This window comes from Jaculus jaculus, chromosome 15 (genome assembly GCF_020740685.1).
Source record: "Jaculus jaculus isolate mJacJac1 chromosome 15, mJacJac1.mat.Y.cur, whole genome shotgun sequence".
NCBI lineage: Eukaryota > Metazoa > Chordata > Mammalia > Rodentia > Dipodidae > Jaculus > Jaculus jaculus.
In genome coordinates, this window is record NC_059116.1 from 52411273 (window position 1) to 52424609 (window position 13337).

General features: G+C 46.1%; 1 pseudogene; it reads right to left on the reverse strand.

Annotated features, from left to right (window-relative positions):
- Positions 1–4723: 4723 nt before the first annotated feature.
- LOC123455062 lies at positions 4724–9356 on the reverse strand (annotated as a pseudogene).
- Positions 9357–13337: the final 3981 nt, after the last annotated feature.

Genomic DNA, 13337 nt, shown 5'->3' on the forward strand with positions numbered 1-13337 from the left:
ATTTACCCGCCACCCCTCCCAAGGTCCTCCCCACCTATACGTCCTTAGTAGCACAACTGATTTGCTTGGGGAGGGAACAATCTCGAAAACCATTTGGGAAGGATCCAGAAGTCATAATAACCCCATACAATACATCCCAAGTATCCCGGTTACTTCAGAATGATGATCAATGGGCAATAAGTTGTGTGTCCTTCCAGGGAAGGATGGATAATCATTACCCACCAGATAAATTAATCCAACTTCTACATAAAACACCTATTATTTTTCCAAATATTACCAAACATCTTCCAATTCCGGGTGTTGATCTGGTCTTTACTGCTGGCTCTTCCAATGGCAGGGCCGCTTATTCTATTAATGCTAAAAGAACTCCACTGATTACACCATATTCCTCAGCTCAATTAGTTGAGTTACAAGCCATTATTGAAGTTTTTAGGGTCTTACCACATTCGCCTTTTAATCTGTACACTGACAGCTCATATCTAGCTTACTCTGTTCCCCTCTTAGAAACAGCCCCCTATATTAAGCCCACAACCAACGCCGCCCCCCCCTGTTTTCCACTCTTCAGTCTCTCATTCATAAGCGTATCCACCCCTTTTTTATAGGACACATAAGGGCACACACTGGGTTGCCAGGACCCCTGACTCAAGGCAATAGACAGGTGGACCAAGCTACACAACTTATAGGTCTCATGCAGAATCCTGACCTTAAGTCACCGGACCCCTTACAACAAGCACAGGCCGCCCATAATTTACACCATCTCAATTCTCAGACACTTAGGCAAAAATTCCACATCACTAGGGAGCAAGCCAGACAAATAGTCCGTCAATGCAAAGGATGTTTAACCTTCTTACCTGAGGCACATTTGGGCGTAAATCCCCGCGGGCTTATTCCTGGGGAACTATGGCAAATGGATGCTACCCACATGCCAGCCTTTGGCAAACTAAAGTTTATCCATGTCACCATTGATACATATAGTGGATTTATCTTTGCTTCCCTCCAATCTGGAGAGGCCACAAAAAATGTTATTAATCATGTTCTCACTTGTCTAACGGTCCTCCCTCAACCTAAAACAATAAAGATAGATAATGGGCCCGGGTACACAAGTAACACATTTAAACAATTTTGCTCACAGCTCGGCATCAGACACATCACAGGCATTCCCTATAATCCACAAGGACAAGGAATTGTTGAAAGAGCTCATCAAACTCTCAAAAATACCATTACCAAACTACAGTCGAGTGGGGGAATACTATACCCACTTACAGGAAACTATAAAAATCTGCTTAATCATGCACTATTTGTAATAAATTTTCTTACATTAGATCAAAAAGGAAGATCTGCTGCAGACCATCTGTGGCACCCCTCCACTATTGATAACTATGCACAAGCCCTTTGGAAGGACCCCCTGACACTCAAATGGCAGGGACCCGACCCTGTGCTTATTTGGGGCAAAGGACACACATGTGTCTATGACACACGAACTAACAATGCCAGATGGCTCCCTGAGAGACTCATAAAGCTATATAACCCACCCAGAGAAAAACCCTGAGAAGTCCCTTAATTGTGCTCTGTTACAGGAAAGTCAAAACTATGGCGACTACTGAGGTACTGGTTCTGCTATTGATAACCTTACATCCATTGACTAATGCCACAAAGACAACATATCAGGTATTCAACTACAGGTGGCAAATAATAAACCAAGCCAATGACATTGTTAATGCCACCTCCCAGGTAAGTCACCAAATTCCCTGGCCCCCTCTCGAAGTAGACCTATGTGCCCTTGCCCTAGGAGCCAACCCACAGTGGGGCACTCCCGACCATTTTTGGCCACAAAGCAAGCTGGAAATCAATACCTCCCCCAGTATGGGTGTGGCAACACGGTTGATAGAACCCTTCTCACCACGGCCCCAATTTATGTCTGCCCTGGACCCTCCCATAGGCCAAGAACATCAAATTATTGCGGTTATAATAAAGATTATTTTTGTGCCTCCTGGGGATGTGAGACTACTGGATACGGGTACTGGCATTCCTCCTCTTCATGGGACTATATTACAGTGAAAAGAAAAAGCCCAACAGAAGAAAAAGACTTACCCATGACCTCCCTTGGGGGACAGGGAGGACTTATAGTACTTCCCCAGGAAAAATGTAACAATTGGTGCAACCCCATCCTGATATCTTTTAAAGAAAAAGGAAAAAAGGTACAATGGGAAAATAACAGAGGCTTTGAGTGGGGCCTTAGGCTATAGATGTCTCAGGGACAGACCTCGGCCTTACTTTTAAAATTAAACTTCTTAAAACACCCCCTCAGTTCCCTAAGGTTGCAATAGGACCAAATCCCGTTCTTCATCAACCCCCTCCCAATCAAACAAAGAAAAAAATCCCTCCTTCTCCCCCAACCCCACAAGCTGTCACCAGCATCACCCTGTTCCAACCTACCTTACCACTAGGGTCGCCTTCATTGGCAGACCTTATTCTAACCATGGTTAATGCCTCTATAGAGGCCATACATCAGACCAATGTATCTGAATTTCAGGAATGCTGGGTATGTTATTCACCCCGACCCCCTTTTTATGAAGGGATAGCCTTATATGCAGAACTAACTGTGACCAATGACACCATGGCTTTACGGTGGCAACGGCAAGATGGGGTTGGCCTCACGGTCGCCCAGGTATCTGAGTGTGGGATGTGCCTCCTGGATCCATCCATGCTTCCCCCTATAGAGCTTCAATCAACCTGCAATCTCACTCATGTTGTTAACTCTACCTTTCTCTCTATTGTTGCCCCTGCTGGCACTTACTTTGCATGCTCTTCTGGTCTCACTCCTTATGTTGTAACTTCCACCTTCTTAGCTCACAAAGATTATTGTGTCCTTGTACAACTCTTCCCCAAGCTAACAATACATTCCAAAGATGAGTTCCTCCATTTTTGGGAGGGAGGAACATCTCCGTCACGTGCCAAATGGGATCCTATCACTGCCATCACTCTTGCTGTTATTCTCAGGCTGGGTGCTGCCGGAGCAGGCACAGGCATCGCTTCATTAGTCACCTCCCAACAACAATTTAATCAACTCTCTTTGGCAGTAGATAAGGACTTACAGGAATTACAAAAGGGTCTTCAAGACTTAAAGGACTCTATGGTATCTTTGTCTGAAGTAGTCCTCCAAAACAGATGTGGGCTTGACCTAGTCCTTCTACAAGAGGGGGGACTTAAGGAAGAATGTTGTTTTTATGCAGACAAAACTGGCCTAGTTCAAAATAGTATTGACAAGGTTAGTTCCAGTTTGGAGGAACGAAAGCATAACTGAGAAAAGCAGGAGTCATGGTACCAAAACTGGTTCTCCACTTCTCCTCTGTTTTCCACATTACTCCCCTCTATTCTTGGTCCCTTCATAGGACTCCTCCTTCTTCTTTCCTTTGGACCTTGGGCATTTAAACGACTAACTTCTTTTGTCAAAGAACAGGTTGATTCTGCCACCAGAAATTCGGTGTCTGTCCATTACCACAGATTGCAGCTACAAGAAGAAGAGGGCCAAAAAGATGAGACACCCCTCGGCTCTCCTTCAGCCCGATTTGATTTTTCTCCCTTGGCTAACAACAGGTCATGGTTTCAATTCCCTAAATGGCTGTGAGGCTCCCAATGACGGGATTATTATGGTACCAAGCCCAGGGGCACACCACTAAGCTATGGCCACAGCCAGAGATGAGAATATTGTAGGGCCCATTCCCTGGAGGCCATACACATAGCCTAAGACAGGCGGATCACCTTCCATGAGCTGTGATCGCGGCCAATGACAGGATTATTGTGGATCCAGGAGTGGAAGTAGCCCTCATAGCTTAAGACGTGCGGGCCATCTTCAGTAACTGGTGCTGGGATTGGAAGCATGCCATATAGCCTAAGACAGGGTACTTCGCCCATTTCAATTATACAAAGAGGGAAGAAATGTCAGAGACCATGACCTGGCTGCCCTGGGACAAAAAGGAAAGCAGCCCTTGTGTGGCTCCTCCCCTGAGAACAAATGACTGATCTGAGAAATGTTACAAGATGTTACAATCTGAGAGAAGCCACAGGCTGTTCCAGAAGATTACGGCCAGATGGCCTTATCTCCTCCTTTTCTTGTGCCCCCCTGCTTGATCCCCCTGCTTGCTGGTTGATTATAAAAGAGCTAAAAAATCCAACATTAAACGAGACCTTGACAAAACCTCTGCTTGGTCTCCTTCTTCTTTTCTGCTGTTCTTTACAGGTTGCAGCCCTCCTCGACCACCCTGCATAATATTGGCTCCGCAGGTCGGGGGCATCCTTCTCCTGAGTAAGCCTCCTGGAGTCGCTTCCATGCTCATTGTCTCACCCACTTTGAGCACCTTCAGCCTAGAGAACAGAGGCTGGGAAAGCAGCATATCAGTACTATGTATAGAGGTTATTTCTACCAGTGGAGGAGGCCCCCCCGTATAGCAGTTCATAGGGGGTCAGTCCAAATTGTCCTGGTGTGTTTCTGACCCTAAAGAGCACAAGGGGTAGGAGAGCTATCCAATCATTAGCGCCAGTCTCTGTGGTCAATTTGGTGAGGGTCACTTTAACGGTTCTATTCATCCTCTCTACCTGTCCTGAACTTTGGGGTCTGTAGACACAATGTAATTTCCAATCAATCCCCAATATTTTGGCCAGTCCCTGACTTACCTGGGCAACAAAGGCTGGACCATTGTCTGATCCTATTACCTTGGGTATCCCAAATCTTGGGAAAATTTCTTCCAGTATTTTCTTAGCCACCACAGTTGAGGTTTCTTTCTTGGTAGGATAAGCCTCTACCCATCCTGAAAAAGTGTCTACGAAAACTAGTAAATACTTGTTACCATACTTAGCTGGCTTTGCCTCAGTGAAGTCCACTTCCCAGTGAGCACCTGGGCTGTCTCCTCTTAGCCTCTTCCTGGGAGGCATTCTTGAGGGATTAGCATTGACCATCTGACAAGGTACACAATGCTTGACTACTGAGCCAGCTATCTCTGGCAACCTCAGAATATGGTAAGAAGACCTCTGCAGTAGTTTTTGTAGATGTTTGGCCCCCAGATGGGTTAGGTGGTGTATTTGTTGAACATATTCTAGTCCCTTTGCTTGAGGTAGAATCTCTTTTCCCTCTGAGGTAAAACAGGCCCCCTCCAGAGTTTTGGAGAACTGGCCTGGCCTAACTTTCTGACTTCTCGCCAATCATCTGGGGTATATCGTTGCTCACTTTTTTGGTTCTTTGGCTTTTCTATTATGGGCAGAAGGCTGACCCCCTGGGCTGCCTGTTTGGCCACTTGGTCAGCCATCTGGTTTCCTTTGGAGATAAAATCTTTGGCTTTTCAGTGGCCAGGGTAATGTATAATGGCCAGTCTTTTGGGTAGATGTAGAGCTTCTAGCAAACTTAGAATTTCTTCTTTGTTTTTAATTTCTTTCCCTGCTGAAGTAAGAAGCCCTCTCTGTTTATAGATGGCCCTGTGTATGTGTGCAGTAGCAAAAGCGTATCTGCCGTCCATGTAGATATTCACAGACTTTCCTTCAGCTAGTTGTAGGGCCTGTGTGAGGGCCATGAGTTCAGCCTTTTGTGCTGAAGTTCCTTCTGGCAGACTGCTGGCCCAGACTGTTCATGTTCCGTCTACTATCACCGCCCCAGTCATCCTCTTACCTTCTACAATGTAACTGCTCCCACCTGTGAACCAGGTTAATGTTCCTCCAGTCAGTGGGACATCTGTAAGATCCTTTCGGATCCCAGTTTCCACAACCAGCAGTTGATGACAGTCATGAGTCACTGGCTCATCAGTTTCTTCAGGCAGGAGAGTAGCGGGGTTGAGGATGGCAGGTGGGGCAAACGTTATCCTGTTGGTGAGGAGCAGGCTCTGGTAGTGAGTCATACGGGCGTTAGTCATCCATCGGTCTGGGGGCTGCCGGACAATGCTCTCCAGGGCATGTGGGGCAATGACAGTTATCCTCTGCCCTAGAGTTAGCTTATCAGCATCTTTGATCAATATGGATGCTGCCGCTATGGCTTTCAGACATACAGGCCATCCACTAGCCACAGGGTCAAGTTTCTTTGATAGGTAGGCAACAGGTCTTCTCCATGGCCCTAAGGATTGGGTTAGGACTCCCCGGGCTATCCCCTTATGCTCATCTACGTAAAGGGTGAATGGTTTAGTCACATCAGGGAGGGCTAGGGCAGGCGCACATAATAGTGCCATCTTGACGGCATCAAACGCCCCCTGGTGTTCGGAGGTCCAAGTGAATTTTCCTTTCTCTTTAGTTAGTGGATAGAGGGGGGCTGCTAGGGTTGCAAACCCTGGGATCCATAGTCTGCAGTACCCAGCTGTCCCCAGGAACTCTCTAACTTGTCTGGCCATAGTTGGAACTGGTATTTGTACTACAGTCCTCTTTTGTGCCTCCGTCAGCCATCTTTGTCCATCCCGCAAGGAGTACCCCAAATACGTTACCTCTCTTTTGCATATTTGAGCCTTCTTAGCTGTGGCTCGATAGCCAAGGTCAGTCAGCTCCAGTAGCAATGCCTTTTTACCTTTTAGGCAGTCCTGCTGGGTAGCTCCTGCCCGGAGTAAGTCATCAACATATTGAAGGAGGGTTACCTGGGGGTGTTGAACTCTAAAATTGGCTAGGTCCCTGTGTAGGGCTTCATCAAAGATGGTTGGGGAGTTCTTGAACCCCTGGGGCAAACAAGTCCAGGTGAGCTGCCCAGTCCTTCCTGTGTCTGGGTCTCCATTCGAAGGCAAAAAGAGGTTGGCTGTCCAAATGTAATCTTAGACAGAAGAAAGAATCTTTTAGATCCAACACTGTATACCAAATTCGCTCATGTGGGAGGGCACTAAGGAGGTTGTAAGGGTTTTGGACAGTTGGATGTATGTCCTGTACTCTTTTATTGACTTCTCTCAAGTCCTGTACTGGGCGGTAATCATTGGTCCCGGGTTTTCTAACTGGCAGTAAGGGAGTGTTCCAGGGGGACTGAACTGGTACCAGAATACCTTGTTGAATCAGTCTTAGAATATGGGGCCAAATTCCTTCTCGGGCCTCTCAGTTCATGGGATATTGTTTGACTGATACTGGCATAGCACTGGCTTTTAGTTGAATGACCTGTGGGGGTACTTGTTTCACCAAGCCCATGTCCGTGGTTTCTGCCCAGGCTTGGGTAAATTGTTCTAACCAGGGCTTTAGGTCTTGATCAGGCTCTACCGGGGGAGAGTATAATCAATACTCATCATCTAGTTGGAGAGTCAACACAGTGATGGGTCGGCCTCCAGCAAACACTTGTTTTTCTGATTTGAAGGAAATTTGAACACCCATCTTGGTTAATAGGTCCCTACCAAGGAGGGGTGCTGGGTATTCGGGAATGACTAAGAATGAGTGGGTTACCCGTCCCACTCCCAGGTCAACAGTTCTTCGGGTAGTCCATGAATATTGCCATTGTCCAGTAGCACCCAGCACCCAGGATATTTTATCTGTTAGTCCTCCCAATGGTTGCAAGAGTACCGAATGTTCAGCACCAGTCCACCAGAAATTAAACTGGCTTTCCCTCCACCTTCAGAGTTACCCTGGGCTTGGGGAGGGGCTCTGAGCCCCATCCTCCCTAGTCTTCATCTTCTTCAAGGGTTAGGACCCTAGGTCCTTTGCTGCTCTTCTTAGGGCAATCACTTGCCCAGTGCCCTTTCTCCTTGCAACAGGCACACTGATCTCTATCAAGTTGGGTCCTATTTCCCAGGCTCCCTATCTGCCTAGGGCCTGTCCTAAATTTTCAAATATTGCTCTCTCTTTCTCCTTTTTTTTCCACCACTGTGGCCAGGATCCTGGTCAGATTTTTCTCTTGTCGTCTATTGCACCTATCCTCCCTTTCCTCTCTCTCTTTCTCTCGTCTCTCCTCGTGTTTCTCTCTCTCTCTTTCTTTCCTTTGCTCCTTTTCCTCTTCTGCCTCCCTTTTGTGATATACCTTTTCTGCCTCTTTTACTAAATCACACAGCTCAGCTTCCTGTAATCCTTTCAATCTCTGAAGTTTCTTTCTGATATCAGGAGCTGACTGTCCTATGAAAGCTAATGCTACTGAGCCTTTTTGAATCTCAGAGGTGGGGTCAAAGGGTGTGAACCACCTAAATGCTTCCATGAGCCTCTCAAGAAACATTGAGGGAGACTCCGTTGGCCCCTGCATCACCTCTCTCACCTTGGCAAAATTGGTGGGCCTTCTGGAGGCACCTAAGAGACCCGCCACCAGAGCCTGGTGATAGATTTTCAACCTCTCCCTACCTTCAGCCGTATTGTAGTCCCAATCAGGGCGAGTCAGAGGCAACCCCACGTCTATCTCGTGCTGCAGCTGCCTGGGCTGCCCGTCAGTCCCGGAGACATCTTTTCTGGCTTCTATTAAAATTCTCTCTCACTCCTCGGTTGTGAAGAGTGTCTGCAACAGCTGTTGGCAATCGTCCCAAGTAGGCTGATGAGAAAACATAAGAGATTCCACCAGCCATGTGAGGCGTTGGGGTTCCTCTGAAAAGGGGGGGTATCTTTCCAGTTATAAAGATCTGCAGAGAAAAAAGGCCAATATTGGAGGGGTTGTAGTTGGCCCCCCAGCATGAGAGGGCCTGACTTGCGTAGCAGCAGTGTTACAATTCCATCTGCTCCCTCCAGGATAGTGTCTCTCTGGTCCTCCCATTTCCAGGGGCTTGGGAGGGGCGGAGGGAGGAAGCTTGGGTAGGCCGGGAGGCAGAGGCTTGGGAAGGGTGGGGGGGCAGAGGTTTGGGAAGCGCTGGGGCAGAGGTTCGGGAAGGGCAAGGGGCCCTCCCTCGGCCCCTGGGACATGGTAAGGGGGGGAGGGACAGGCTGAGTCTCCGGCCATGCCGGGGGCTCCTCGATCTCAGGATAGATGCGAGGGGGAGGTCTGGCTCCCTCAGGAGAGGGCTTTTTTTCATTTTCAAGAGCCAGGACTCTGGAGCTTGGGTTCCTTGGTTTATTCAACCACGGCCTAACCCACGGCAGGGGTTGTCCACCAAATCGTTCCATGTGAGGATATAAGACTCTTGGTCGGGACGGGAGCCTGGTCCATTCTGAAAAATAATATCTTTAACAGCCAGAATAGTCTCAGAATTAAAGTTTCCTTCTGATGGCCATCCAACCTCATACGTTGGCCACTCAGGAGCACCATATGCCTGCCAGGGTCTCCTTTTAACCTCAACTGACAAATTATGGGCTCTAGACTTAACTTCAGTCCAATGGTCAAGAGTCAAGCTAAGGGGAGTTGTCACCATCTGTCCTGTAGCAGAACTATAGACAAAGACACAAAGAACAACAACCCACAGAACTGAGACAAACAGATCCAGACACCAGCAACCCATCCGCATCTTCCACAAGCAGGTGAAAGAATTGGATGGCCACAAAGGAGGAAGCTTCCTCTCTAACAATAGAACTTGGTCCTCTGACCGAAAATAGGAGACCACCAAGCGTCCCTGGCTCTCCTCACCTCCCAGGGCGTCCCCCAGGGTGGCAGCCTGTGATCCTCCTAGCACGTCTGCTGATCACTGTCCTCTGTTCCTTACAGCCTGAGAGGACTGCTGCAAATCAAACCAAACCAAAAGCGCGTGTCCCAGACACCAGATACTCAGAACAAAAAAACACTGGCCAGCACACATTCACTCCAGAGGGGTCCCCCTTACCTCCAGGTCGGTTCTCGGGTGTGTGTGGGGGCCTTCAAATCCCGGATGAGCCCCCAATGCAGGACCCCCCAAACGGGGACCCCACGCTTTGCCCAGATATGGCGACACCCCAATTCACTCACGAGAAGCGGTCTTGATGCAAACCACAAGAGGATTTTATTCCAAGTGCGCTGGGGCCCACAGTCATACACCACGCAGGGGTAGAGGACTACAGAGCCCCAAATGCAGGAATGGGACAGTTTTTATAGGATTTCTAACAAAGCCTGTGCATTAGACCAATCATTTTTTAACATCAGGGGCCCGCGGGGTGCGAGCCAGTCAGTTTGTGCCACTCCATAGTTTCTAAGCCAATTAGTTTAAATTGCTCAAGCCCCCCGTGGACTAATCAGTTTCCTATGACTTTGGTGGTCAGCATTTGCACGGGTCCTTGGGTGGGGGTAGCAAAGTGTGGTCTAAAGCAGGCTGCTATGGCTTATGGTGTGGGCTATTAAGGCTTATGGTGCAGGCTATTTACGGAAACCAAATAAGTGGTTTACTTCATTACTCATTTCCCATCCTTGAGGGCTATCTCACGCCCTTTTACCTAGTTTTATATTAGGATCAGGCTCTGATATAATGAGAAGAGAGATTCTCTGCTTACTTCCACCAGAGAGTAAAGCCTGGAATTTGAGGTATGCAGCAGCCTGCTTAAGCTCCCTTTGGAGCGTGATAGTATTTCTGGGCTTCAATTTCTGGCCTTTCAATTTCTACCAGCAATGCAAACCTGACTGTAACAGTAAATTGGTACTGAGGAATGGGATTGTTGCTAGACACCTATCTGTGTGACTTTGGCCTTTTGGAGCTGATTTTCAAGATGAATGTGGAAGGATTTGAAACCTTTTTCTATGAGATGCCTTGCAGTGCTCTATGTACAGCTTGGTGGACTTTTCAGCAGGTATGCTGAGTGTCTGCATGTAGACTCCATGAGGATGAACCATGGGTTGCATTGGAGAGCCCGTGGAGATTCCAGGACCACAAGATGGCTGCCAAGGAGAGCTGCTGGCCCCAGATGAACTTTTCCAGTACTGTGAGTAGCCTCACTGGAGGAGCAGAATTGGAACTCCAGAGACTTGTTTCTGGTTAGAATTATTGGACTTGGCGACTTGTCACTGGCTAGAGTTGTTGGACTTGGAGCTACAGAGTTTGATGTTTGCCCTGTTTAAATCTTGTATTGATTGAATATTTCTTTGCTATGCCCAATTCCATCTTTTGTAGTGTGAGTGTTTATTCTGTGCCCTTATGGGCTTGGAGGGATTTTTCTTTTGGTATGATGGCTCAACTAAAAGACCTTGGACTATGGGGATGTATGAAATCATTGGAATTGATGAAAACTATGGGAACTTTTAAAGTTGGATGAATGCATCACATTTTATATTATGTATAGTTATCAGTTTATGGGGACCAGGGGCAGATTGCAATGGTTTGATTCAGGTGTCCTCCATAAACTTAGGTGTTCTGAATGCTAGGTTTGCAGCTGATGGAGATTTTGGAATTAACACCTCCAGAAGGCAGCGTATTTTGGGGGGTGGGCTTATGGGTGTTATAGGTAGCTCCCCCTTGCTAGTGACTGTCACACTCTCCTGTTGCTATTTTCCACCTGATGTTGTCCAGGGGGTGATATCCACACTCTGCTCATGCCACTGTTTTCCCTGCCATCATGGAGCTTCCCCCTAGTTTCTGTAAGCCAAAATAAACCTTTTTTTTCCCCACAAACTGCTCTTGATTGTATGATTTCTATCAGCAGAGCAAACCAGACTGCAACACCTTATATACCATATTGCAATATTTACTCTATGCCATTATGTGTTGAAAGTAGGTAACGTGTTTTGATTTTATAGAACTTAGTTAAAAGACAGCCTTGAGGACTGGAGAGATGGCTTAGCAATTATGTTATTGCCTGTGAAGCCTAAGGATCCTGGTTCGAGGCTTGGTTCCCCAGGACCCACGTCAGCCAGATGACAAGGGGGCACACATGTCTGGAGTTCGTTTGCAGTGGCTGGAGGCCCTGGAGTGCCCATTCTCTCTCTCTCTGTCTCTTTATCTCTCGAAAAAAAAAAAAAAAGACCACCTTGAATCTCAGAAATGAGACTTGGGACTTTGGAACAGTCTTAAAGTTGCTAAAGCTTATGAGGACTTTTGAATTTCAACTGAATACAATATGTAATGTGATAAGGCCTTGAGTCTATGGGGACCAAGTGAGTAATATGGTGGTTTGAATGTGAATGTATGTTTCCCATATGCTCAAATACTTTTGTTTATGTTAAGCTTCCTGCTTAAGTTGCCAACAGCTTGCTGGAGGAGGTGTCACTGGGGGCAGATCTTGTTACTGGGGTCTGGCCCTAAAGTGTGTTTGAGGAATTATCTAAATTCCAGTCCTAAGTTGTGGAGAGAGCAATTTGAGCTCTAATAGTTTTGTGATTGGTGTTGGTGTTTGCTTTCTGCAGTTGTTTCTGCTTGCTTGGATGTATGGAAATAAGCAGTTTCTTCTGCCACTGATAGAGTTTCCTCTAGATCTGTAAACTGCAATAAACCTCTTCTTCCCATAAACTGTGTTTAGGTGGGTGTTTGTCCCAATAATTTGGAGCTTATTAAAGCAACATGTTTCTTACTTTTTCAAAGGAAAGGAATTATTTATAAAAGTACACAAGTGGTGGAAATACTCCAGAGTAAGAGGCTTAGCCCAACTCATCTACAGGGAGATAGGAAAGAAGTTTCAGTTTGGAAAATGTTCTGAAGGAAGATCAGTGAGAGCTGAGAATTATAGAGTTGGGCACTTCAGTATTTCCTAGTGAATTACTAAAGCAGCTAAGGGATTATAGATTATCCAGTAGATTTAGGTAGGCAGTGATAATATGAAAGGGAAATAAAACATAAAGGGCATACTAAAATGACTTTTGCATGAGAGAGTGCTCAGAAACAATGGACACCTGACTTGAATTAGCACTGGTCCAAAATTTTCTTTAAATGAGACTATCATTCCTTTTATCACCCAACAGACTAAATGGAAATGGAGTTATTTTTCCATACCTCAGTTTCATCTCCTTCTCACATGGCACATTGTAGTAAATGTTTTTCCAACTATAATATTAATTTATATTTTTGGTTAATGTATTTTGTTATATATAAAGCAATTCTTTGATTACAAATGTATTTTTCTGGTGACTTTTTTCCTTTTAAAGTATTCTGCCAAAGGGCATTGTTACAACCAGAGTAATGGTCTACTAAATCTCTCTCTCTCTCTCTCTCTCTCTCTCTCTCTCTCTCTCTCTCACACACACACACACACACACACAAACACACACACACACACACACACACACATTGGAAATAACTTCAGTGCTTTTTTGAACTGATGAGCCATTTCCCCAGTCCCAATATAAAGCTTTTTAGAACTAACAAATAGACACTCAAATCTGCTTAGGGCAAAAAATTTCTATTTGCTTATTAAACAGACTGCTATTATTTTAAATTTCAACTGACTGCATCTACTATACTTCATTAGAGGCTTAATAGTACATAATGTTTTCTTTAACTTTCAGAGCTATGCCAATTCAGGGTTCTTTCACCAGTAGTGCCTTCACTATATTAGGATTATGGAGTACATCTACATGACATGACAACCGACTTGCT